This window comes from Anabrus simplex, chromosome 4, assembly GCF_040414725.1.
Source record: "Anabrus simplex isolate iqAnaSimp1 chromosome 4, ASM4041472v1, whole genome shotgun sequence".
Taxonomy (NCBI): Eukaryota; Metazoa; Arthropoda; class Insecta; order Orthoptera; family Tettigoniidae; genus Anabrus; species Anabrus simplex.
In genome coordinates, this window is record NC_090268.1 from 422,800,483 (window position 1) to 422,828,341 (window position 27,859).

Consider the following 27,859-nt stretch of genomic DNA (forward strand, 5'->3'; position numbering starts at 1 on the left):
ATTATAATTACTCCAAGACTCAGACCGTAACATTGAAGAAAGATGAGGGTGGTGGTGGTGATTATTGTTTTAAGAAACACTGATGAAAAATGGCGCCCGAAGTAGCTCGACTGCTGGTATTGGCTAACAAGAAAATAGCACGTGCATATTATACCAATTGCGGTAATTTAACATGATGCATGTCACACCATAAGGAAAAATCACAGTTGCACGTATGGAAATCACATGATATATTCTACTAGAATAGACGGACACACATAATAGTGGCACTAAAAAGTAGGTTGTGTGTGTGTGCATGATTTTTTAAGGATAGTCTTCGCGGTAATTCATTCAAGTAAGTTTTCGGAAACTATGAGATACGAAAAGCCAAGGACTGGGAAGAAAGATTTGTGGCCATAATAACAGACCCAGTATTTGCCTCATATAAAAATCGGGAAACTACGGAAAACAATCTTCAGGGCTGCTGATGGTGCGTTTCGAACGTATGATTTCTAGAATGCAAGCTACATCTACAGTATATGACTCGTACAACTCATTCGGTTACACAGTAATATAGTTTTGTCTTCCCTTCCCAGGAGCTATTTTGATTGCACTGACCGTAACAACATTATAATCAAAGCTACATTTACTCCTGCGGTGGCGTGCAGCTTTAGTGTCGATAGTATAATGAGATTTTATTTCCATCGAAAGCAATATTCTTATCTGTGGGCAAGTCATGCTTTGCCATGTTTGAGTAACGTGTAAGAAGACGACAGCTGACTAATGTTTGGCGCACGCACCGACGAAATTCATTGGTTGCGACAAGCGAAGAGTTGCATGAAAGATACTTCTATTTCCACTTTCGAACCAATACTGAAATTTTATACGATGTCTAGCTAAACCCTCTGAACATTGTTTATGTAATGGAAGATCGTGTTCGACTTAGACGTTGTCTAAGGCTTAAAACTAGTCATCGTTTCTACAATCGGTCCGTTGTCACATTACTGCGTATAATTACAGATCCTAAGTGTCCTCCGACTCATATGAATACACTCGCACAAGTATATAACTTAGTACAAAGAATATAATACTTATCGTCAACTTTCATGAAATGTCACAGACTGCATACAAAAACAACGAACCCACGTTTCCAACAAGTCTGGCTACTATATTCGTCACCTTGGAACGATCGAGAGTAGCATCAAGGTCTCAGGATTGGAGTTGGTCTTCGACAGTATCACATAGCTTATCTTCATTCCTGCGAAGCATACAATAGTGTACCCATAAGAAGACACGGCCAAAATAAGTTACATACGATAAAAAAAACCCTCAAAATCGTCGTTTATGCATTTACGATCGTTTACCTCCAGAATTGTCCTCACTATTCTGCTAATAACAAGAGTTGGCGTATGACATTTATTAGAGGGAGGTCCGTTTACTGTTTGCCGAGGCGGGATAAAGGGAGTGGCTGTGTGGTTGCCATGGAAACGAGGGTGGGGCGACTGGGGTTGCCATGGAGATAAAACTTCAGGGCAACTCGTCTTGCTGGGAGTTGCCAAACCTGTCACTGCCACTGATAAGAACCTGAAAGTTTGTATGAGAGTGATCGCAAATGGGACGACACCGCCTGGCCAGGTAGTCCACAACAGATCACAGCGGTCAGAATGAAGGAGGGAACAAGTGAGCCGGAAGCGAGGGGTAAGAGCATGTAGAAAAGAATACTGGAATGTGGCAACATCGTGAAATGGCACGTGCAATGCTCCTCCCTCCAACCTTACCTGTCAGACGCCAACTTTAGTTAAGTCTAGTATAGTTTAAAACATTTTTGATCAAATCTAGAACAGGACATTTTAGTGTACATCTAGAAAACCCGTACTGCTCCCAAGTATTCGTTAAAAGTAGGTCAGATAACTCGTCTTGATATGCCTGTCGTGGTCACATTGTTTTGCCTGCCCTCCTCAATGGTTTTATGAATATTTAATAAGAAGTGGGTTATGGTACGCCGAAGTTCGTAGTCAGAATTCATCCATTCTGACGTCATCATGTTATCTTTTGGTAAACAAATCTATCCATATATTCGCTTCTTTCATCCTCCACTTCTTTATGTAAAGCTCGGTATTGAGTCATAGAAGGCAATGCTATTTTTAATTGCAGTTCTTCTATATAAAACGCTTGTCTTTTGAGCTCATAGGTTAGTCTCGAAAGATCGTGTTTTTTTCCAGGCAGAGAACTTTTTAAAGACATGGCTTTCATTCTTTCTAGTAACTTATAGCTAGGTTATCTTTCGATAGGTTTACCCAGATAATGTCTTAAAGCATGTGTCATGATGGCGTCTGTTTGTACGTAGAGGTTTTGCCCTCAGCAGCATGTAAGTTGTTAGGAACGCTCTCCATCTGTTGGATATATCTGGAAGCTGGGAAAGGGTAGACAATCAAAGAGTACCTAGCAGGGAATAGTATTCTTCCGTGATCAGAGGAAGTGTATAATATAACTAATATAACTATAATAAAAGAATCCTTACCGAAATCCAAGTAATATACATAATTCCAACTGCCATATGCCATTATTCACACAATAGCTATTAATAACGCTACATCCCCAATTCGATTCGATAGGGCTGTTAATTACCCCGCATTATAAGATTTAACATTTTGGTAATAAATAACTAAACAATAAGAAACAAGCCCTAATCCATCTCATCCTAATAAGATTCTAATTAAATTTGGTCTAATAATCAAAAATATTATCGATAATACAAATATTAATACCAAAATAATAAATCGATTGATAGTTAAATCACCATGTATATATTCATCTCTATAAAAATTACTAAGCTGAAATAAACAATACAAACCCTATAAACAAAAGTGATATTCAATCAAACAGAAAGGTTATAACAATTGAACTTCTATTCAAATTTAATACTTCTCACTCAATAAAAATTACTAAATCATGTATGATAAAATAAAATCCTATAATTACCAAAATTATCGCCACAATAAACAAAATTAAAAACTTAAAAAACAAATAGACAATGTTCTTAAAATGGTTTAAAGTAGTTACCTACATCACTGGTATCACAAACCAACATTTTACATTAAACTATTTAAACACAATCATAATATACATAAATCTCCCTTTCATACTAAAATATTTAATGGTAATCAATGAAGCAGTAGCAAAATAAATTCACGACTATATCCTCTTGAACAAGAGTAAATCCCAGAATATATTATACCATGTTGACTATAAGCATATAAATATAAAGTATATACCGCTCTAAAAAATGACAACAATACTAATATAACTTGACAGGTAGTAATCAAACATGGCTGCATGCAAGGACATTACTAAGCAGGAAAATCAAATATATCAGAATATTAATGAAAGTGTTAGTCGCTTAGCAACCTGCTAAGTACAGAATGTATTGCGTGTTAGGGTAAACCTTCGCCTGCAATTACTGGAGTGATCATTTAATGATTTGATTTGATGATTACTCAAAGTTATATGAACTTAAACATCTATCAGTGTCTCATGATTCACCCGCAGGTAATTCCGGAGTATTCGGTCCATTAGAACGGACGGAAGGATTTGCCAAAGCTGTTTTTAGTTGTTATTTTTATTGTTTGTCCAACCGTTTCCCTACGGGGTCGGGTATGAGGTGAGATGAATCTGTCGTGGCGGATGCCCTTCCTGACGTCAACCTCATCAGAGGAGTTCATGAGATGAAATGAATGATGTGATATATGATAGTAAGGAGAGGGTGAAACCAGGTGCCGGCACATAGCCTACTCCTGTCGAATAGCACCAAGGAGTCTGCTCAAGGCTTAACGTCCCCATCCGACGGACGAATCACCATCAACAGCGTCAAATGCCCTCGCCCCATATGAGCACTGCGAAGAGGTTTGGAATTTAATCCAGGCTTTTGGCACGCAATCTAGTGATCAGTAATTGTATACCACCACCTCCCCTACCCTGCCGGCCAACATTCTGATGGTGAAATTTTTTTCAACCAACGGGACTCGAACCGGCTAACCTCGGTGTCAGACCGTTTAGACTTCAGCGCCTTAACGATCATGGCCACCAGGCGGGCCCAAAGCTGTTTTTAGTAAACTCTTTTAATATCGAGATAGCAGAGCCCTGCATGCGTGCGGATATCTGCGCATTCAGATCCAGTGCCGCCTTCACAACTGAGTTGTCATAACTTCTCAAAACACGCCTGTACCATCGCAGACGAAACTCCAGCATTTTCTCGGCAATCGGCGCTACCCGAAATGTACTCCGAATGTACTGATGTACTGACATGATCCACCCTGCTGTTTCCCAGTATTATTTAATTTTTATAAATCTGTCTACTTTACCAAATTTGTGTTCATTCACCTCATTCTCTTCAATTATTCGTTGTAATAATAATAATAATAATAATAATAATAATAATAATAATAATAATAATAATAATAATAATAATAATAATAATAATAATAATAATAATAATAATAATAATAATTGTACCGGGCGGTACACCTCTACACCGTTTATTTAAAAGTTGCGCCAGTTGAAACTCCTCTTCTGGAGGAAGGTTGAACTTTATCTATTCTATTAATTCTCTACTTTCTCAGAAGATGTCACCACGTGGAAAATTTTGAGTTTTTGAACTGTGTCACTTTTGATGTGTTTTTGTTTAGCTTGAGGTAAGAAGTGTGAACTTTCTCTTCTAGAGGACACTACTGAAGATCAACAATAGTGCAACCTAGTGCGGAGTCAAAGAACTATTTTGTTGAAGAAATTTTTATTTCAAATGTTTGTTCTTTGCTAAATTTCTTTCTGTTATTGTTTAAGTTGGCTGTATACCCCTCTCTTTCCCCTTGTTTTGCATGTAGCCAATCCCGAATTTCTTAAATTAATTTCTATCCAATCAGATGTATCTTCCCCCAACTTGAATCGATTGCGGGGTCCTATCCAATAAAAACATTGTGGGCGGGTGTTTTCATTCCCCTAACGCCTAGAAACTTCCGCGAGAGTATATAAACTGCTGATTTTGGGGTCTCCGGGCCACTTCTGTTCCATCTTTCAGTGTATTAAGTACATAGCAGGAGGCGGGAAGCGCCTCTTTCTTCTTCAGCCGTTCAACACCAGGTAATGGCCTATTAATAACTTCTTTTCTTGCTAGGTTGGCAGTTTAACACTCGCGGCGGGTTCGAAGCATTTCCATCATGCAACCTTTTCCTAAAATGTAATTACTCTTTTCATCTTTTTCTTGTAAAGCTACATATTGGGATAGAGAGTGCTACCCTCTCGAGCTCCCACTCACATTTGTTTTGAGGTGAACTTATTTTCTCAAACTATTCTTCGTTTATGTAATGTAAAGTGTTCTTCTCTAAGTCACCTCTGTAGTATGGGATTAGCCCTTGCGTTAGTGGCCCAGAGCCAGATTAGGTTTTAAAAACAAAGTGTATTAGGAGTGCAAGTTCGCCTCCTCTCAAATTGTTATTTTAGAGGTCATGTAATCAACCTTCTTTCATGTAATAGACCTCAGTAGGTTGGGTATTTTACCCCTGTGAATACATCCTTAGAAGGACAGCTTGAAGGTAGAGTTTGGTGTGGCCTTGTGATAGGCTTACAATTTTGAGAGCGGATCGCTCTTTGAAATTTGTTTCTGTATGCCTCGTGCAGGCTTTATGTGTAATGTTTAGAGCCAGTGCTCCTGGGCATGAATGGGGTTTTCTGCCCCTTGGCTAAAATTTTTTTTGGAGTAAGGCGGGGCTGATTGCCCAAGAGTTATGAAGTAAGGGCACTGAGCCCGAATCCAGTAATATTGTACCTACATTTTTGCTACTCTGTACCTGTTATGATTGTTATCTCTTGTTTTTGAAAAGAAAATATAACCTAGTTAAATTTTAAATTAATTTTACATTGCACGTTAATTTCGTAGCTTGAAACCCATTCACACCCGCACCTTCTTTCACCTCTACCTACCACGGATATCTCCGTAACAAGTGGTAGCAGAGCGTGGTTGAATGGGTCTCAATTTAGCCCCTTTTGACGGCTAAACATTGCTTTAATTCGAACTCTAACAATTTTCTCAGTTGCTGGAATTTTTTGAGTTTTTCAAAATTGTTCTGTCATCATGCCCGGCCCTCGCGATGTTCTCCTCCTTAACTACTTGCGCAAAGAGGAGTTGATATACGAGTTAACTATCAGAAATGTGCAATCTGGAGGCACGGTTGCAATCGACACCAACAAGCTTAGAGAGTCCCTTGATTTGCCCATTTCCATCCCCAATTTGGGAGAGAAAGAAATTGATGACTCTCTTTCCACGATCGTCGAGAATATTACTGGGCTAGCATCTGTAGTCAGCTTTTTTGATGAAAACGATCCGTCTCCTAATCAAATTAAGCGTGTGCAAGGCAGGCTGTATCACTTTGCAAATAGAGTTAATGATCTGTTGTCTCTAAAGGTGAATGACGTTCAGAGGAAGGACGCTAATACGCTCCTTGAAACTATTTCTGAATTGTCTAATAAGGTCACTCAATTGCTAACCGGCGAAGTTCCTCCCAAAACTGATCAACCCGCCACGGTGAATGTAGGTAACGAGGAAGAGCCTCCTCAGGGAGAAGTCAATAGGATAACCGTTGCTGCTCAAACTATCTCTGCCCCATCGAACAACGAATCTGAACGCCGTGCGTCATTGGGTAACATCCGCTCTGAATTAACTTCTTTGCCATTGAAACCTTTAACGACTATGTCACCTGGGTTCAGTAGCTTGCCTCATCCATTGGCAATGTTGCTTAGAGGTATCTCTAAGTTTTCCGTCAACACCACCAGTGATGTAATTTCATTTTTAAGATTTCTAGTGGAATTTCAGGATCATGCTCTTGTTTTTTCTCTTTCGCCATGTCAAATTTTGCAAATTATCTATCCGTATGCTATTGGTATTCTCTCTGATAAAATCGTAAGAGCCATTGCCGAGCAATCATCTATTGAGGATTTCCATGCCCATTTGCTAGCTAACTTCATCCCGGCTAGGGCCAGGTCCTCCCTGATTCAGAAGTACTATTACCGTGTACAGCGCTTGGATGAAAACTTGGCTGATTTCATTCAAGATATCAAATTCTACACTAGGGTGTTTGCTCTGCACTTTCCTGAAGATCAGATTGTGCAGGCTATTGTAGAAGGTATTTCGCCATCCTACAGGTCATATTTGTGTTTCGCGGCGTGTCCGCAAACCTTCTCTGAACTTGAAGCATTGGCCGTCTCAGCGGAAGGAGTTAGATACGCCGATTCTTTGCGTGTCGCGAAAGAACCCCCGCCTTCCTTTAGTAACACTCGGCCTCCACCTCGCCGACCAGTCAATCCCCGTAAATGTTATGCGTGCGGGTCGCCTGACCATCTGCGGAATAACTGTCCTCTGATCAAGTCAAGTGGGACAAGGAATGGAGCAGGGTCATCACAAGGCTGTTTTAAGTGTGGGGCCTTCTCACATATCGCCAAGAATTGCCCAAACTCAAATAGCACCCCCTCCTGCTCAACTTCTGGTGCAAATTCCAGCTATGCCAATAATAAAAAGTGACTAGTGGCGTCGGCTGAGCCGACTAATCCATCTTCCCGAGACTTAGCCCCTAGTAAACAGGTTGTAAATGCAGAGAACGACCAGCCTTCAAATTCATCTTTTGAATGCCCTAAAGAGTGTCTTAGGATTGCGGCGGATACCCCCGCACCTGTTCCTTTTCTTAAGATTGAGTTAAATAACGAGCCTATAACAGCTCTCTTAGATTCAGGCAGTGTTTGTTCCATTATTTCGGCTGATTGGTATTCTAAATTGAAATCTGTTTGTAAACTCCCTGACTATGACTCATCTCCTGTTAAATATGTTTCGGCTAATTCATCTCCATTAGAAATTCTAGGTTCCTTACATGTCAAAATTCGGGTTTTTAAATTTACATGGAAGATCAAATTGTTTGTGGCCAAGCGTTTGTCTTGCCCCATCATATTGGGAGCGGACTTCATTTCTCACACTGGTCTTGTGCTCGATCTCCAGAGTAGGTCGTGCACATTCAAATTTGCGTCCAATTGTAGAATTCCCTTGTTAAAGTGTAATTCTGTATCATGTTCATCTATTTCGCCTACCCAGGATGAGATGTTGTTAGATCTTAGACATCTACCTGAGGAGCAGGCTGATAGTATTCGGAAACTGTGTCAGTCGTTTCCCGAGGTGTTCTCTGATACTCTTGGTGTTACTGACCTTATTGAATACAAAATTGAGGTCACGGATTCGATTCCTGTCCGTTTTCCACCGTATAGGCTATCTCCACCTAAAATGAAGGCTCTGAAAGAAATCATCGATCAGATGTTGAAGGATGGTATTATTAGGCCCTCTAAGTCAGCGTATTCTTCGCCTATTTTTCTAGTCCCGAAACCCCAAGGAGGCTTCAGGCCTGTCATTGATTACAGGGCTCTCAATCGGAAGGTGGTGTTGCAATCTGTGCCCCTTCCCGACCTTCATTCTTGCTTTTCATGGTTTCGTAAGGCCAAGTTCTTCACCATCTTGGACTTGAATCAGGCTTATAATCAAATTCCCCTTGCCGAAGAGTCTAAACATCTTACAGCGTTTGCCACGGACTGGAACTTATACGAATACAACCGCGTGCCTTTCGGGCTCCCCACGGGGGCAGCTGTGCTCACTAGGCTACTAGATAGGGTCTTTTCCGACATCAAATTTGAGTACTTATATCACTACTTGGATGATGTCGTCGTATTTTCCGAAACCTTTGAAGAACATCTAGATCATCTGCGAGAAGTTCTCAATCGCCTTCGTAAGGCTGGGTTAACTGTTAAGTTGTCCAAGGTTGCCTTTGCTAAGCCCTCTATGTCATTCCTAGGGCATATTGTGTCACCTGATGGTGTAGCAGTCGATCATTCTAGAACACAGGCCATCCGTGATTTTAAACCTCCCAAGGACATTAAAGGTATCGCCAGGTTCATTGGCATGGTGAATTTCTTCAGGAAGTTCATTCCTAATTTTGCTAATAGAGCGGCGCCCTTAAACCTTCTCCGTAGGAAAGGCATCAAATTCGAGTGGGGACCGTCTCGACAAGCCGCTTTTGAAGACCTTAAATTAGCTCTCTGTAATGCCCCTGTACTTGCTATGCCTGATTTCTCGAAGAAATTCATCGTCTAAACCGACGCGTCGTCGTCGGCGGTAGCTGCAGTCCTTCTTCAAGAGACTGAACTAGGGAGGCGCCCCATCGCCTATGCATCTAGGACTCTCTCGGCTCAAGAAGCAAAGTACTCCATATATGAGCTTGAAGGTTTGGCAGTTTTATTTGCCTTAGAAAAGTTCCGTCTCTATCTGGAACATGTCAAATTCGACTTGGAGACAGATAATCAAGCCTTAAGCTGGGTCTTAGGTAGGCCGCGTCGTACTGGTCGTATAGCCCGTTGGGCCATCCGTATTTCTGCCTTCCAATTCGATGTACGACATATCAGAGGTACCGAAAATGTTGTTGCTGATGGACTCAGCCGTATGTTTTCTAACGACGTCGAGACCCATGAACCTGTCGACAGTTCATCACCTTCCGAGTCCATACTATCTGAGGTTAATGCCATCCTAACAGATGCTCCCATGCTCTTTAGGGATATCGAGAAATACCAACGTGAAGATCCGACGCTGGGTCCGATAATGGAAACCCTTTCTTCTGGGGAACATGTCGTCCCTTATGTTCTGAGGAATGGTGTTTTATGTTGCCCATCGAGGCATGATAAGATGATGAAGGTTGTCGTGCCAGCGGTTCTTGTGCCTATGATCTTCAAGTATTATCATGAGACCCCATTAGGAGGGCATCTTGGAATCTTTAAAACCCGTGAAAAAATTCGTGAAATGTTCATTTGGAAAGGTATGGACGGTGAAATCCGTGAACTTGTAAAAGCTTGTAAATCTTGTTTGATAAGTAAACCCACCATGTCCACTAAAGTAGGCCTTTTGTCTTCTCATCAAGCGTCGTGCCCCATGGAACGCCTGTATATTGATTATGTGGGACCCTTCCCCCAGTCAAAGGGTAATGCCAACAAGTTCATCTTTGTGTGTGTAGATGGCTTTACTAGATTTTCTTGGTTATTTCCGACTAAGCTGGCTACCGCTCAGTCCACCATTACTTGCCTAAATTCTATTTTTGCTTCTTTTGGTCCGTGCCAATATATTGTATCTGATAATGCTAAGGCGTTCACATCAAATTTATTTCGTAAATTCTGTTTTGACTTGTCCATCTCTCATGTAACTACTTCTGCTTATTACCCTCAACCATCTCTGGCTGAACGGGTTAACCGTAATCTCAGGTCCGCACTCATTGCCTATCATCATGAAGATCCTTCCAGGTGGGACACGTCTCTGCATTGGATAGCTTTTGCTTTGAATTCGGCGGTTCATGAATCTCACAAGTTTACTCCAGCTTCTTTGATGTTCAAGTTTGTTCCCAACTCGCCGCTCTCTAACCTCTGGTCTTTGAATGACATTCTACCCGAGACAATAGATCCGGATAACATTAAAGATCTTTGGAAGAAGGCTAAAGCCAATCTTAAAGTGTCTCATGAAATGGTTAGGGAAAGGTATGATCGTGGACGGAGACCCACCACTTTGAAGGTAGGTGACCAGGTTATGGTCAAAAATTTTGTTCCCGCGGGCAAGCTTGCCCCCAGATTTCATGGGCCTTGTATCATTCTCGATTTTCTTACGCCGGTTACCTTATTGCTAAGTAATCCAGCCACCGAGAGGATATTTAGAGTTCACCTGTCCCAGGTGAAACCGGTGTAATTTCTGTGTTAACTTGCTTCATATTATTTTGAAAGGATATGAAGGTTATATTTTTTTGAGTTTCACTTTTAAGGCATTCTGCCCCTTCTGTAATATTTTGGTTTTAGATGTAAGCCTTGTGTAAAACCTGCCCCGACCCGTTAAACTGCCATCCTGTTCTTGCCACGGCCATTACCACGCTCCCGTCTCCTGCTCCACCTTACACTGTGGCTTCATAATAGTAAATGCCATGGATATCTACACGCCGCTGGCCCCTCAACCTCTCCACAAGCCTGTACCCTCAAAGAAGATGATAGTCCAACACAATTCTGCCGCCTAGCTTTAATGTTTCAGCGCCCCCGCAGCCGCGCAGCGCCGTGCAGCGACTGGGGAGGGGGATGGGCCCCCTCCTCTCCAGCGAGGACGACATGTGCACGGCGAGCCGGAGCTCTCCTCCCGGCCAAGGCTGATGTGCGGCGCACGACCTGCTACATGCCCGCAGCCAGTATCTGTTCACCGCGGGCGCGGCGTACTTCAACACCTCTGCTCCCCTCATAGTGCGGGCGAGCGGTATCTCAGGGTACTTGAGGGGTCCGAGCGGCCTCCGTTGGACGCAAGCTGCAACGGCCGGTCTGGCCATCCGACTCAATCTACATCAACTACATGGACAGTCACCATAAGCAATAACTACACTTGGGAATTCAACAACAATATTTGGTGGACATTGCAAAATTTTTCTTCACCTTTAAGTATTAAAAATTTATCTTCAGAAATTCAAATTCTACAAACATAAAGACTTTCATTCACCTGCAACAATAACATTTTGAAACTGAATTAAGAAATCTTGTAAATACTTCTGCTATCTATCCTCGTATCAACATCATTACTTGGACTTTGTTTCAAACTGATTTCATGTGTCACCCCTGGAGGAACTTTTGGGGGGGGAGGTCTGTACCGGGCGGTACACCTCTACACCGTTTATTTAAAAGTTGCGCCAGTTGAAACTCCTCTTCTGGAGGAAGGTTGAACTTTATCTATTCTATTAATTCTCTACTTTCTCAGAAGATGTCACCACGTGGAAAATTTTGAGTTTTTGAACTGTGTCACTTTTGATGTGTTTTTGTTTAGCTTGAGGTAAGAAGTGTGAACTTTCTCTTCTAGAGGACACTACTGAAGATCAACAATAGTGCAACCTAGTGCGGAGTCAAAGAACTATTTTGTTGAAGAAATTTTTATTTCAAATGTTTGTTCTTTGCTAAATTTCTTTCTGTTATTGTTTAAGTTGGCTGTATACCCCTCTCTTTCCCCTTGTTTTGCATGTAGCCAATCCCGAATTTCTTAAATTAATTTCTATCCAATCAGATGTATCTTCCCCCAACTTGAATCGATTGCGGGGTCCTATCCAATAAAAACATTGTGGGCGGGTGTTTTCATTCCCCTAACGCCTAGAAACTTCCGCGAGAGTATATAAACTGCTGATTTTGGGGTCTCCGGGCCACTTCTGTTCCATCTTTCAGTGTATTAAGTACATAGCAGGAGGCGGGAAGCGCCTCTTTCTTCTTCAGCCGTTCAACACCAGGTAATGGCCTATTAATAACTTCTTTTCTTGCTAGGTTGGCAGTTTAACACTCGCGGCGGGTTCGAAGCATTTCCATCATGCAACCTTTTCCTAAAATGTAATTACTCTTTTCATCTTTTTCTTGTAAAGCTACATATTGGGATAGAGAGTGCTACCCTCTCGAGCTCCCACTCACATTTGTTTTGAGGTGAACTTATTTTCTCAAACTATTCTTCGTTTATGTAATGTAAAGTGTTCTTCTCTAAGTCACCTCTGTAGTATGGGATTAGCCCTTGCGTTAGTGGCCCAGAGCCAGATTAGGTTTTAAAAACAAAGTGTATTAGGAGTGCAAGTTCGCCTCCTCTCAAATTGTTATTTTAGAGGTCATGTAATCAACCTTCTTTCATGTAATAGACCTCAGTAGGTTGGGTATTTTACCCCTGTGAATACATCCTTAGAAGGACAGCTTGAAGGTAGAGTTTGGTGTGGCCTTGTGATAGGCTTACAATTTTGAGAGCGGATCGCTCTTTGAAATTTGTTTCTGTATGCCTCGTGCAGGCTTTATGTGTAATGTTTGGAGCCAGTGCTCCTGGGCATGAATGGGGTTTTCTGCCCCTTGGCTAAAAATTTTTTTGGAGTAAGGCGGGGCTGATTGCCCAAGAGTTATGAAGTAAGGGCACTGAGCCCGAATCCAGTAATATTGTACCTACATTTTTGCTACTCTGTACCTGTTATGATTGTTATCTCTTGTTTTTGAAAAGAAAATATAACCTAGTTAAATTTTAAATTAATTTTACATTGCACGTTAATTTCGTAGCTTGAAACCCATTCACACCCGCACCTTCTTTCACCTCTACCTACCACGGATATCTCCGTAACAATAATAATAATAATAATAATAATAATAATAAATACATCTGAAATAGTGATGAGTGGGGGAAGATCATTGATTACAGATGTAGGAAAGCAAGAAAGAAACATTTGAAGGAAAATTTTTGGACCAGTGTGTACAGGGGTAATCTGAATGATAAGGAAATCTCATAAGCTGTACCAACATTCAGAGAAAATCTCAGGCACATTCAGGAAAAGACGTTTGAAATTTTACGGACATATTCTCAGAATGAGTAATCAAAAGGTAAGGGTGTATTCTGCCCGAAGGAAGGTCCGAACCTCCGCAGAGGTGTGCCTGAGCCGGAGTTTACGTACGGTAGGGTGACCAGTTCCTTTTCGCTCCTCCATTCCCTTACCCACCACCAACAACAGCGCGTGGCAACCCATTCAAACCTTGACCACACCCAATGTTGCTTAACTTCGGAGATCTCACGGGATCCGGTGTTTCAACACGGCTACGACCGTTGGCGAATGAGTAATCACAGATTGATCAAAATCATTCTAAACCTTGCCCTATCAATGAAAGAAAAACAATGGCTGGTCGAAGTTGGAAATAATTTTCAGGAAACAGGCATTACAGATGATATTGTGTTAGACAGATCTAAGTTCAGAAAATTAGTCGACAATCACAGCTTTAAACATCATCCAAGCACTACCACCAACAAAACCTGGCCAGAAGATCGGGACAAGAAAAGTGCAAAGACATCAGGTAAAAAGTTCAATCGCGATTCTTATAGGAACCCTCACAATAAATATAATAAACTTTTCATTAATTCCAAAGAGACAAGTTAACTATGAGATACCTACGTTATCACCTTTTACGTTGTGTAATCCGAAGATAATCTCCGTTGTCCTTTTCGACACTCTCAATCATTGCAATACAGAGTGTCGTATTCAGCTCCTTATCTAAATGGCGAGCGTAGTGGTCTTCGGTTCTCGGAGAATTTTAACTTTAAATGGTTAAATTTCTTCTGTCGTGAACCGAGTGTTAGTGATATCCCCAACGTCGCTGCAACTCATACACCACACTATCCTCCTCTACAACAATACGCAGTTGCCCATATACGCCAGATGCCAGCCGCCCTCGTCGGAGGTTCTGCTTTAATTAGGCTACAACGGCTGCACCAGGCTAACAATAGCCACACAAAATGTATTAAAAATAAATTAAATAAAAACAACTTATTAAACTAATATTGTTCTTGTTAAAATATTTCTCGTACGGCAAGAATACAGCAGTCACCGATTTTACCATAATAAATAAATAAATAAATAAATAAATAAATAAATAAATAAATAAATAAATAAATAAATAAATAAATAAATAAATAAATACCGGTAAAAATGAAATATAGGCCCCTGTTCAGCATAGCAGGTGAGGCCGCCTGGGCGAGGTACTGGTCATACTCCCCAGTTGTATCCCCCGACCAAGAGTCTGAAGCTCCAGGACACTGCCCTTGAGGCGGTAGAGGTGGGATCCCTCGCTAAGTCCGAGGGAATAACCGAACCTGGAGGGTAAACAGATGATGATGATGATGATGATGATGATGAAAAATGAAATATATCTGTTTAAATGGGAGTCGATTTGCAGCGATCTATAAAGGTATAAAAAATGATAATAGACGTGAATTAATGAGGCTCTTCGAGGTATCTTAGAAACTTAACATTCGCTACGGGTGAAGCTGATGACCTCAGGATCCCTATAAAAATCGAAAATTCCTCAAAGTCCCCGAGGGGGCCAGGCTGTTTTTTTTCGTTTTTTTGAAATTTGGGGCTCAGTATATAAACGTACGTGTAAGCATTTCTGGCCGCCTCTGTGGTGTAGTGGTTAGCGTGATTAGCTGCCACCCCCGGAGGTCCGGGTTCGATTCCCGGCTCTGCCACGAAATTTGAAAAGTGGTACGAAGGCTGGAACGGGGTCCACGCAGCCTCGGGAGGTCAACTGAGTAGAGGAGGGTTCGATTCCCACCTCAGCCATCCTCGAAGTGGTTTTCCGTGGTTTCCCACTTCACCTCCAGGCGAATGCCGGGATGGTCCCTAACTTAAGGCCACGGCCGCTTCCTTCCCTCATCCTTGCCTATCCCTTCCAATCTTCCCATCCCCCTACAAGGCCCCTGTTCACCATAGCAGGTGAGGCCGCCTGGGCGAGGTACTGGTCATACTCCCCAGTTGTATCCCCCGACCAAGAGTCTGAAGCTCCAGGACACTGCCCTTGAGGCGGTAGAGTTGTGATCCTTCGCTGGGTCCGAGGGAAAAACCGAACCTGGAGGGTAAACAGATGATGATGATGATGATGATGTAAGCATTTCTCTCGCCCAGTGGGATGTATTTTTCTAAAGCTATGATCTATCCTTTTCACGGGCTTAAAAGTTTCCTAAAATTCCTAATTACCTCCTCCTCCCCCCCCCCCCCTCCATCGCAATCTGCCAGACAAGCTATAAAACTGAAATTTTGAAAAATTATAGCTCTTAGCCTGTAACAGACAGAAAAATTCCAAGATGTTTAAATGTGTCTCTTTTTACCCCCAAAAATTACAGAAATATGGTGGCAAATTTAATGACGGTGCCAACCTTTGTTTCGAGGTATTTTGGAGGCTAAACGGTAAGTGGTGCAGATAACACAATCACACCCAGCATGAAGAGATCTACAATTACTTTTAGTCGTATCTGTAACCCTTATACGTTAGCTTTTAAGTACATTTTGTACTTTTTACACGTGTATTTTATACTGTAGTTCGACGCACTTTTAGGAAATATAAAATCATCAAATTTGGCACGCACACTGCCATGACCAGTGGTCATATACTAGTAAATAAATAAATAAATAAATAAATAAATAAATAAATAAATAAATAAATAAATAAATAAATAAATAAATAAACTAATGAAATGGCGATGGCTTTTTGTGCCGGGAGTGTCCGAGTACATGTTGGGCTCGCCAGGTGCAGGTCTCTTGATATGACGGCCGTAGGCAAGCTGCGCGTCGTGATGAGGATGAAATGACGATGAAAACGACACATATACCCAGCTCGCTTGCCAGCGAAATTAACCAATGATGTTAAAATTCCCAACTCCGCCGGGAATGGAACCCGGGAACCCTGTGACCAAAGGCCAGCACGCTAACAATTTAGCTATGGAGTCAAACATAAATGAAGTAATTAGTGAATAATATGATCTATTTTCTTGTCATGAGCTTTGTTTTTACTACGCGACGTCGAACTCGTAACCATGGCGCTTCGAAGACTCGAATAGCCATAAAGTTGAAGTTCTTGTTTGAAATGGATCTTTTACAGCGACGAGAGCATTCCAGTGCCTCTATTTAATGACCTTACTTACGTCACGATGGTGTTTTTAAGACCATTGTTGTATATTAATGCCTTCATTTTCTTTTCACTTTGCCGTGCGCTCGCTAGGTGGCTCTAGTATAGGCGGACTCCCCTCGTGGAGGTAATGGACTCGGCCTGCCGCCAACAGAACAAGTTCACCTGTTCTTTGCCGTGAAGGGAACCAGACTGCATTGCGTGGTGTTGGGACCAGGTTCGCTGTGAAGTGATTGTGGTGTCTGTTGGAAGTGCTCGCCCAAGTGAATTATAGTGTGGGATTAATACGAATCGTGCCAGTGTGCATGGCATTTTGAACACCAGGTAAGGCGCCTTAAGAATACCCTATATTATTTCTTCAATAATGTGAAAGTCTTTCCGCACATATTTTTCTCAGCGCGTGTTTGATCTCCGGAAGCGTAATCAAGTTCGACGGTAGAATTACAGTATTTCTGGGAACTGTTGGTGCCAATTGTACAGTGTGGTTGTGTGTGTGTTTAAAAAAAATAGTTTACCGCTATAGAGTCTCACGGTAAGTGTGTTATAAATGTCAGATCTCCATTTCCTAGTTTCATCTCTTCGCACTGCTGCTCAAGCATTCTCTCAAGTAATTGCATTATTGTACGTTGTGTGTCAAGAGAATTAGAAAGGTGTTTCCTCATCTTTGGAGTCTAGCGGAAGGAATACAATATCGTTGTGGGTTCGTACTCACTCTTTGGCCATGTTACCATTCTGCGACTTTTCTCGCCTGTGGTACGGTATTTCAAACAACCAGATGTCCAGATACAACAATTCGGACGTCTACGTAAAGTACAATTCTCACCTGTGCCGAGTACCGTGTAGAGGTTGCAAAGCTAGAGCTCATTGGTTCGAACTCAGACCGAGGTGTTTGATGGTTATTTAGACATTTCTACAAGTCTCCTCGGTCACCTATTGGATGACTGGATGTTAAGTGATTTAGAAGTCTCAAATAGTCCTCAGTTACTGGTATAGCCTACACACCATTATCACCCCCACCACCACCACCATAACGACAACAACAACAACAACAACAACCAAATGTACACTTGTGGAGTGTAGACGGCTGCTGATCGCAATGTCTTCAGCTACTAAACAATGCAAGAGCAGCAGCGAAAAATATGCCTTGGAACAACTCTTTCTTATAGATCGACAAGAATTTATGGGTACTTTGAAAGTGAGTAATAATAATAATAATAATAATAATAATAATATTAAGAACTGGAGAACTGGTTCCGTGTCTGAGTGGACAGGGTCTTGGCCTACCGTCCTCGAAGCCCCGAGTTCGATTCCCGGCCGGTTAAATTCCGCTCGGGGACTGGGAATCTGTCATGCCGCCAACATTCCTGCAACTTGTGCACAACACACACAACACTACACTCCATCACAATAAAGCACAGTTTCGTAATACACAACGGACGCCGCCCACCCTCGCCAGTAGATGTGCCTTGCAAGGGCTGCACTAGGCTAGCAATAACCACACGAAATTATTATTATTATTATTATTATTATTATTATTATTATTATTATTATTATTATTCTCGTTTAGGGCCATTAGAGACCACGTCAAGTAACTGTAAGGCATTTCTGGAAGAATTTTTTTGCAGCCCGCAATATTATACATGAAAATATAAATTAATACTACTACTACTACTACTATTATTACTACTACTACTACTACTACTACTACTAATGATAATACCACCTCATTGGCGCAATCGCTGGACTAAATGACTCTGTTGATAGAACGCTGGCTTTCTGAGTCCAGGTTGGTGGGTTCGTTCCGATCTCAGCCCGACTGTCTTTGAAGGTGATAAATAGCCTCATGTCTGTAGCTTCACCTGCACTTTAAAGAACTTTTAGGGGACAAAACTCTGGCACGTCAGCGACTCCAAGAGACCGTAAATGTAGTTAGTGTGACGTAAAACCAATAACAGTATTATTATTATCCTCAGTGGTACAACCAGTTAGTCGTTGGCCTTCTTTGCGCGAGATACTGAGTTCGATCCCGACTGAGTCAGTGATATTTGACGGTCTTTAAATTTCTTCACATTTCTGACTTCTAATAAAAATGTATTTAAAAAGACTATTTCCTGCGAGGCAATAATTTCATCATCTTGGTGTCTCTTTCCTGATGACGATTCTTTTGCAATTTGTTTTACGTCGCACCAACACAGAAAGGTCTTATGACGACGATGAGACAGGAAAGGACTATGAGTGGGAAGGAAGCGGTCGTGGCCTGAATTAAGGTACATCCATCAGCATTTGCGTGGTGTGAAAATGGGAAACCACGGAAACCCATCTTCAGGGCTGCCGACAGTGGGGTTCGAACCCACTATCTCCCGGATGGTTGTTTAAGGGGGCCAAATATCGAGAATGTATTCTTTTAAAAATCTAAGCAATTTAAGGGATGTTATAAGCAAAGAACAACAACAAGAACAATAATAATGATAACAATAATAATAATAATAATAATAATAATAATAATAATAATAATAATAATAATAATAATAATTGTATGTGGCTGTCACACCCGGGTGCAGCCCTTGTAAAGGAGATCGGCCATTTCCGATAAAAAATCCCACGATCCAGCCTGGAATTGAAGAGGCCATAAAGCAAAAAAGGCTGATCACTGAGCCATTGAAGATGGTTTTCTTTGGTTTTCCATTTTCATACCATGTACGCTAAAGAAAGCCACGGCCGCTACCTTCCGAATCCTAACCCTTTCCCATCCCTCCGTCTCCGAAACCTTCTTTGTGTTAGTGTGACGTTAAAGCGCCAGAAGTAATAATATTGATATTGTGCAGAATTTCCCTCACGATCATTGTGTTGCTCAAAGAAGTTGAATGCATTACTTCTTTATCGATGTTGAACATAACCGGTGTTCAGAGTCTTTAGAGTGTGAGGATTTTGCCCTGAAGGCAGTTCTTTAAGGTGGCAATGAATTTATAGGTGTCCTGACATACACTCTTAAATACCAGTGCGCACGAAATGGTACTGAAAACGTTCAAAGAGAAATTATATGGACTTTGTTTTCGAATGCATGAAGGTTTTGCTCTATAACCATTTGATGTTCAGAGCAGTGGGATGAAACGTCTTAACTGATATTCAACACACAGACAAAATCATCTCCGTATTGGCCATGAAAACTCTTGACGCAGTGGAAAGTACAGGCTTGTAATATTCACTAAAGTGTGGATAGTGGCTAGCTCTCTGCCGGCCACCTTTGGCTCCAGGAATTACCCTGCTAATCATGTTTGGTGTACACTGAGTGAGATACAAGGCCAGGTGCCTCTCCAGAAGTGAAAATCTCGTTTGTAGATTTGTCGACTGACGAGGAATCGAACTCAGTCCTTTCAGGAGAACCGAAAACGTCTTTACCACATCGGCTCAGCATCCCCTGATACTGAACATAACAGATATTAAATATACAAACTTCATCCATGTTGGATAGTCTCATTGTTCTCTGAAACTCATGTGCAGTTTGCAAAACCACATTTCGAACAGATTTAGTGTTCCTTATGTTGGCGACTGAAATACTCAGTAACTAAATATCGACACAAAGATAACAGAAATTAACTTTCTTAGAATATGGATCGCGGAACCTTGAAAATTTGTATAAACCTAGAGAAGAAATAATAGATTTCCACTCCAGAGTTACTGGAAATAATTTTACGGTTGTACAGTATATCTTTAAAACTCCTTCAATGATTCAGTCAGTTTGGTGTTATCTTCTTGTTCTCGTCCGGTTCCATGGCTAAATTATTAGCGTGCTGGCCTTTGGTCACAGGGGTCACGGGTTCGATTCTCGGCAGGGCCGGGAATTTTAACCATAATTGGTTAATTCCTATAGCACGGGGACTGGGTTTACGTGTCGTCTTAAACATCATTCCATCCTCATCACGACGCGCAGGTCGCCTACGGGAGTCAAATCGAAAGACCTGCACCAGGCCTATACGCAGGCCGCATGCCATTAATTATTATTATTATTATTGTTATTATTATTATTATTATTATTATTATTATTATTATTATTATTATTATTATTATTATTATTATTATTATTATTATTATTATTACGGTAGCAAGTTTCATCCTGCTTGAGGTAAATGGCATTTGAGGGTATTTAAATGCGACAATTCAGTGTATTTCGCTTTCCAGCACATTAAAGAACTACTGTGGGGCAAAATTCAGGCATCCGGACTTATCTTAAAATCCACAGCAATTGAAAGAACGTTAAACAAATACACTAATACAATCGTTGTTAAGGGAACCGGGAAGTGTGATAGGCTCGAAAATGTCAGTTTTCGTTTTTTAGATTAAAAATCTCCAATCTTTCCTGAAGAGTTTAGTGTATCAATTATTGTGCTGAAGTTATATTTGAGGCAATAAAATTAGGTTTAAACATAACTCTTCACGCTGAATATCATTCTTTTTTATTCTCCGTAAGTCATATTTTTTGAAACTTAGTAGCCTCTTAGACAGCATATTGATCTGTTTGTGGACGTAAATTTAATTAGATATCTTGATTAGTTCATAGAGGCCAGCTTGAAGAGCACTGTTAATTTTACAGAAAATTTCAGTTTTCAACTAGGCCTAGGATAAAAAATAATTTCTCAACTCTTGTAAGTAATAGGAGAATAATTTTACTTCAGCAGCTCAGAAAAGGTTTAAATATTCTTCATGAAATTTTCTTGGTTCTAGTTTGAGTATTTTCTCAGAAAAAGGTACATCAGGTGAGGGAATTTTTAACAATATTTTTAAAAATATTATTTTTATAATGTTCTTTCTGACACAAAATATTACACATAGAAGCTTCACTTTCCACCCAAATAATGATAAATGCATTCTGAATATATCAATAGGACATTCAAGGAAATACCTCTTTTAGTTTCTGAGATATGCAACCAAACACCGGAAGTTACATTTTTCTATCGTTTCACACTTCCCGGTTCCCTTTACCTCAGGCTCTCCTCTTTCTGTTCTTACCAGTAGAGAGTTCAATAAGTGATTTTCCAGAAATACCATCCGAAGGTTGTTTATGTTTCACTCCTAATACAACTCGCCCCAAATATTAACACTGAGTATTCCTCATGCAGAACTCACATTCCTCTGGAAGTCTCCTCCGTGTTTTAAGTTAAACAATCACAGTAGACTTCTGGGATAAGATGGAGGATTGTATTTAAGCTCTGCTGGGATTGCTGGTTTGAGGAGGCTTTGAACTTAATGCCGAGGATAGTCATATATCTTACTTGTTATCGCAGTACGCTAATCTTTATGGGAGAGAAACGGTTTAATTACCTAGCTAATGCAAGTGTTGTCGTGGCCTCGCAACCTCTTCTTCTCTTTTTGTCGCTTTTCCCACATCCTGGTGAGGTCGAGGTGCCAAAACTTCCTGGCACCCGGCATATCGGGATGAATGTATTCGCTATTGCTCGTTTCTGTGGTGGTTGGGAGCGTGATATGTTGAATGTAAACGAAGAGGTGTGTATTGCTGCAGATAAAAACACCCAGTCTCCCACTGAGAGGAATTAACCAAACGCGGTTAAACTTACCGATTCGGTCGGGAATCGAACCAGGGACCCTCTGAACAGAAAGCCTTATCGTGGCTTGACAGCACGCGTGAGATATGTACAAAAATATTATAACGGGAGTGGTTTACAATCCGTACTATTGTAAACGGACGATAAAAATATAAGAAAATTGGTCGTTAGTTCCTAGGAGTTATTTTATGTGCACGCAAATTTCTGGACAGTTTGTGAATGAAAAATTAATTTCAGCTAAGAAGATAACTCTTTAAGTATTGAAGGTTGAAGGTTTCCATAACCAAAGACTATATTTTTATGAGTTCTGTTCATGGTACATGATGCCCTTGGGATGTAGTAGGTCGGAACAAGACATGCACGATTCCCGTTGTAGAGCAAATTCAGAGGCCTGGTTTCCGTAAGCACTGGGAAGATAAATACTGTAAATGTAGGAGAATTTTCGAGTCTAACCTGTGTTAAGGGGAAATGGCACGCTACACTTCGAGAATGCAATGGAACCCCGTTTAACGGGATAATCCGGGTAATTCGTTAGTTAAAGGCATGGGCGTACACGTTATTATACTTTGCGTATACTGTTACACCACTATTAAGGAAGAAAAATACGAATCCTATTTTTTTTTTTTGCTAGGGGCTTTACGTCGCACCGACACAGATAGGTCTTATGGCGACGATGGGATAGGAAAGGCCTAGGAGTTGGAAGGAAGCGGCCGTGGCCTTAAATAAGGTACAGCCCCAGTATTTGCCTGGTGTGAAAATGGGAAAACCACGGAAAACCATTGTTTAGGGCTGCCGATAGTGGGATTCGAACCTACTATCTCCCGGATACAAGCTCACAGCCGGGTGCTCCTACACGCACGGCCAACTTGCCGTCTTACCTATTTTAACATCCGCGCTGACAAAAACTTGATGCTTGCTTTTTAAAGGGGCTTAAAATCTAGATCATCGGCCCCCTGACAAGAACTAATCGAGTAGAAAGGTGTTTTCGCAAAATAAATTATTCTTTTGTTGCAAAGTTAATTCAGTCAACATGACCACGCCTGTTTTTCAAAAACAAGGATAACGAAGAAAGCACTCTTAAAATGAACAGCATTTCATCGACAAATAAGAATCCTTAATGTAGTTTTAAAGTGGAAGTTATTTCAGAATATTTCAGAGAATGTCAGAGCAATCACTTGCAAAATAAGTTTCTATTGTCCATGAAATCCTAGAGCTTCCATGCCTCAGGCGGCTGCGCGCCGGCCTCTCACCGCTGGATTCCGTGGTTCAAATCCCATGTGAGATTTGTGCTGGACAAAGTGGAGGTGAGACAGGATTTCTCCGGGTACTCCGGTTATCTCTGGAATCTTTCATTCCAGCAACACTCTCCAATATCATCTTCTTTAATCTGTCAGTCATCAGCCATTGCTCCAGAGGATTGTGATGGGCTTCAGCAGCCGGCACAGTTCCCATCCTCGCCCCTAGTTGGGGGCTTCATTCATCCCATTCCTAGCCCGGTCGAGTGACTGGAAACAGGCTGTGGATTTTCAATTAAATCCTCTTAAGTTGAAAGGATTATTCACCTTAGATTTAAAAATGATTATTTTAATGAGTGAATTGAATGTATGTATGTTTAGTCCTCAGCCCGAAGGCTGGTTGGATCCTCAACAGCTCCGCCATCAGCTATCATAGATGGTCTAGGCATCACTGAAGAGGCGTACTAGGGAAATGAGGAGTGAGGTAGTTTCCCGTTGCTTTCCTCACCGAGCCAGAAGTTGCTATTACATATCAGTCTGCCAAGACCGCTGAAATGCATGCACCAACCGACCCTATGAGCAATATTTTCACACCATTCATAGCAGGGACTGGCTGCAGAAGGAATGGCATTACTAGCATCACTCATACCTCAGTCACATTCATTTTGTCAAAGCCAAGGATAAAGCTGAGACAGATCAATGAAAGTAACAAGATTGCTCTAGCCCATACCAGAAGACATAGTGCACTGTAAACACTAGGTCCCGCCACCAAAGGCATGTGAATTGAATGTAGAAATAATATCTATACAGTTATTCCTGATAAATAGAATATTAACGGTAGGGGCCTATATGAATAAATAAGGTTTTACTGTATCAACATTTTTAAACTTAGAAAGAAATGTAATATTTTTTTCGGTTGAAATGATACATTTATTTCTTATCTATTAAATTCCTCTGATGGAAATTACTGCGATAATTGACATGCTTATATTAAAAATTTTGCCGTTATAAAACCGAGCTTATTGGAAGGCTACGGTTTACATTAATTTGTGGAGGAAATAGAACCAGCTTTTGCGTAGTTAGGCCTAACCACCCAAAAGCTGGTTCTACTCTCGTGATCGTAAGATCTGTGGCCGCGAAAGCCAATTTTGAATTTGTGGAGAAAGGTTTCTTTAAGTTGACAGACATGACTGTCTGGAGTTCGTTATTTGGACTGTGAAGTGTTGGTTGAGTGAGATGTCGCTTTGACAATCACAGTGTTTTGCAACCTAATTGATGTTAACATTGATGCTTTCACGGCCCGTACTTGTAGATATGATATAGCTCTTTGGAGTTATGCCGTGTCGAGAAAAATGTTGAAATTCTTTAAGTTTCGCACAGAACTTTCTTCTGAAGACGCGCACCAAAGTTCTCTGCGAGACGTAAAGAATTCCAACGTTTTTCTTGACACGGAAGAAGTCCAAAGGCCTACAACCTATTTGATATTTTAAATGTAATTTGTCCCTAAACCAACGGCTACATCAATAGTATTTAACACTGGCATAAAAACGTTATGCTACAATAAAGAGATGTCACTAAACCAAAATCACAGGAAAAGGTAATTCGCGTATTGAATTAAATACATTTAGGCTGAATTCTCCAGTAAATGATCATTCACGGATCATGATATTTAAATTTAATCATTGAAATTAATGATTTAAAAACACGAAGTTTTCCCAAGTTTATGTTTGAAGAATGGGGGACTTGAATTACTTAGTTTAACACCCGAAAATATTTGCTTGAACATCAGTGGATGAGCCGTTCTATTCGTCGTCTGCTCTTCAATCAGAAATCATTCCAATTTATAAGGACTTCATTTTCTTATTTCTAAACTTTTAGCAGATTTACAGCAGCTTAGAAGTGTATGAGAGAGAGTATTAGAATGGACACGGCTATAAATACGTATTTTCTGACCTGGAATTATCGAAATGGTACCTATATTGTTCCAGTCATTTTCTAAATTGGTGGGAAATGAAACGAGAACTCCTTGTACTCATGCTCTGTGATTGCACAGAGCCATTGTGGCACTTATTTTAAAAAATACCGGGGAAGTGGCTGTGCAGTTTGAGTCACGTAGCTATCGGCTTGCATTTGTAAGATAATGAGTTCGAACCCCACTGTCGGCAGCCCTGAAGATGGTTTTCTATACTTTCCTTTTTGCACACCAGTCACATGCTGGGGCTGTATCTTAAGGCCACGGCCGCTTCCTTCCCACTTCTAGCCGTTTCCTATCCCATCCTCGCCATAAGATCTATTTGTGTCGGTGCGACGTAAAGCAACTTGTTAAAAAAAAAGTGCATACCAAGTTGTCTCTAGAATCTAAAATCAAACATCTGTATAGCAAATGTCAGTGACCGCGACACTTATTTTTGAATGATCGGGAATTTTTAGGCATAGAAATGTTTCAACATTCAGGAAAGGGAATACACTGTCTTTGACCGGCTTTGTAAATTGCCTCCGGTCTCGGAAGCCAAGAATAACGGCCGAGAGGATTAGTCGTCCAGACCACACGACACCTCGTAATCTGCAGGCCTTCGGGCTGAGCAGCGGTCCTTTGGTAGGCCAAGGCCCTTCAAGGGCTGTACTGCCATGGGCTTTGGTTTTTGTTTGGTTTTATGTAAATTGCCTACGATCCGATCACAAAAATGGGCGGTGAAGCCTCAGTTCTCAATATCGAACGAAATTATTATTATTATTATTATTATTATTATTATTATTATTATTATTATTATTATTAAAGCGTCTTTATTGTGGCGAAGTTAGGGCTCCCGGCCCTTTCTTACACTTAACCACTTCATGTATATACAATGTATATTTTACATAAAATTTAAACATATGAAATCTTTACAACCTAAAGTATAACTAAAGCAACTAAAGTATCACTAACTAAACTAAGGTGAGTAAAGTATAACTAAATTATATACAGGAACACATTGCAATAAACAACCATATTCACTCTCATTCATGCATCCCATTCACACTCAAGAAAGACTGGAAGTGCTTAAAAGATGACGCTGGCAAAGAATTTTAAATTTTGTCTTAGATTTAGCTTCCCTGATGTCATTGGGGAGTTCATTCCACCAGCTCGTGGCGGTGATAGTGAACGATCTGTTGTAGGTTGCGGTTCGATGCACAGGAATAACATCTGGTGTGGAAAATTATTTACGAGTAAATTTGTTGGGTGGCCTTTGTTGGCAAGATGTAATGTTTACAGTGCACTATGTCTTCTGGTATGGGCTAGAATAAAATTGTTACTTTCATTGATCTGTCTCAGTCTCATCCTTGGTTTTGGCAATATGAAAGTGGCTGAGGTATGAGCGATGCTAGTAATGCCATTCCGTATGCAGCCAGTCCTTGCTATGAATGGTGTGAAAATGTCGCCCATAGGCTCGGTTGGTGCATGCATATCAGTGGGCTTGGCAGACTGATGTGCAATAGCAACTTCTGGCTCAGTGAGGAAAGCAACGGGAAACGACCACACTCTTCATTTCCCTAGTACGCCTCTTCAGTGACACCTAGGCCGTCTATGACAGCTAATGGTGAACCTGTTGAGGATCCAACCAGCCTTCGGGATGAATACCCAACGTACATGCAAATTTGTTGGGAATGGGCCCTCATCACATGGGTGTAAATAATTTACCGGGCCTTAGTCTCTCAGAGGTTGAAAACCGCTGCCAATTAGGCCTTATGCCAATTTATAAGTCCGGGCATTACTTCCACTTACTTATGCCAGACTCTGTCTATCCTATCCGACCTCTCTTGGTCAACTCTTGTTCTTTTCCGACCCTGACGCTGTTAGGTTCCCGAGGGCTAGGGAGTCTTTCATTTGCACGCCCTTTGTGGTCCTTATCTTTCTTTGGCCGATATCTTTATTTTACGAAGTGTCGGATCCCTTCCATTCTTCCTATCTGATTAGTATTAAATAGAAGATGGTCGCATAGTTGTACTTTCCCTTAAAACAATAATCACCACCACCTGTGAAAATTGCCTACGAGCCGATTACAAAAATGGGCGGCGAATCCCTACTTCTCAAAACTGAAAGAAATAACATCATTCTTGGAAAATTATTTACAAGTAAATTTGTTGGGATTGGGCCCTCATCACATGGGTAAATAATTTACCGGGCCGCAGTCTCTCAGAGGTTGAGAACCGCTGCCATATAACCCTATCACAATTTATAAGCCTCTAGAATGATTTCTGTGCGATTATCTCCGATGGATGGCATGTTATAGAAAAAATAAATAGGCCTAATACTATGCCTCTTTAGCTACTACCACTCATAAGTAGTTTTATTTTGACAATCGGGCCACATTGAGAAGAGATAACAGAGTGTGTTCTTAGTTCAAAGTAGTTACTGGGGTTAGACAAGGGTGTATCGGTCATCACTGATCTGCATTTAGGACTGTCACCCAGGTGGAAGACTTCTTATCAGTTGTTTTCCTAGCCTTTTATTTAATGTTCTCAAAGAATTTGGAAATTTATCGAACATTTTCC

At 41.0% G+C, this 27,859-nt stretch overlaps 1 protein-coding gene across 1 annotated transcript in view; it reads left to right on the forward strand.

Annotated features, from left to right (window-relative positions):
* Positions 1-16,733: 16,733 nt before the first annotated feature.
* LOC136872059 (uncharacterized) overlaps positions 16,734-27,859 on the forward strand; it is a 492,909-nt gene continuing 481,783 nt past the window's right edge. The window contains exon 1 of the mRNA XM_067145916.2: positions 16,734-16,854. The gene's annotated coding sequence lies outside the window, so the exon portion shown is untranslated. The remainder of the gene's footprint in view (positions 16,855-27,859) is intronic.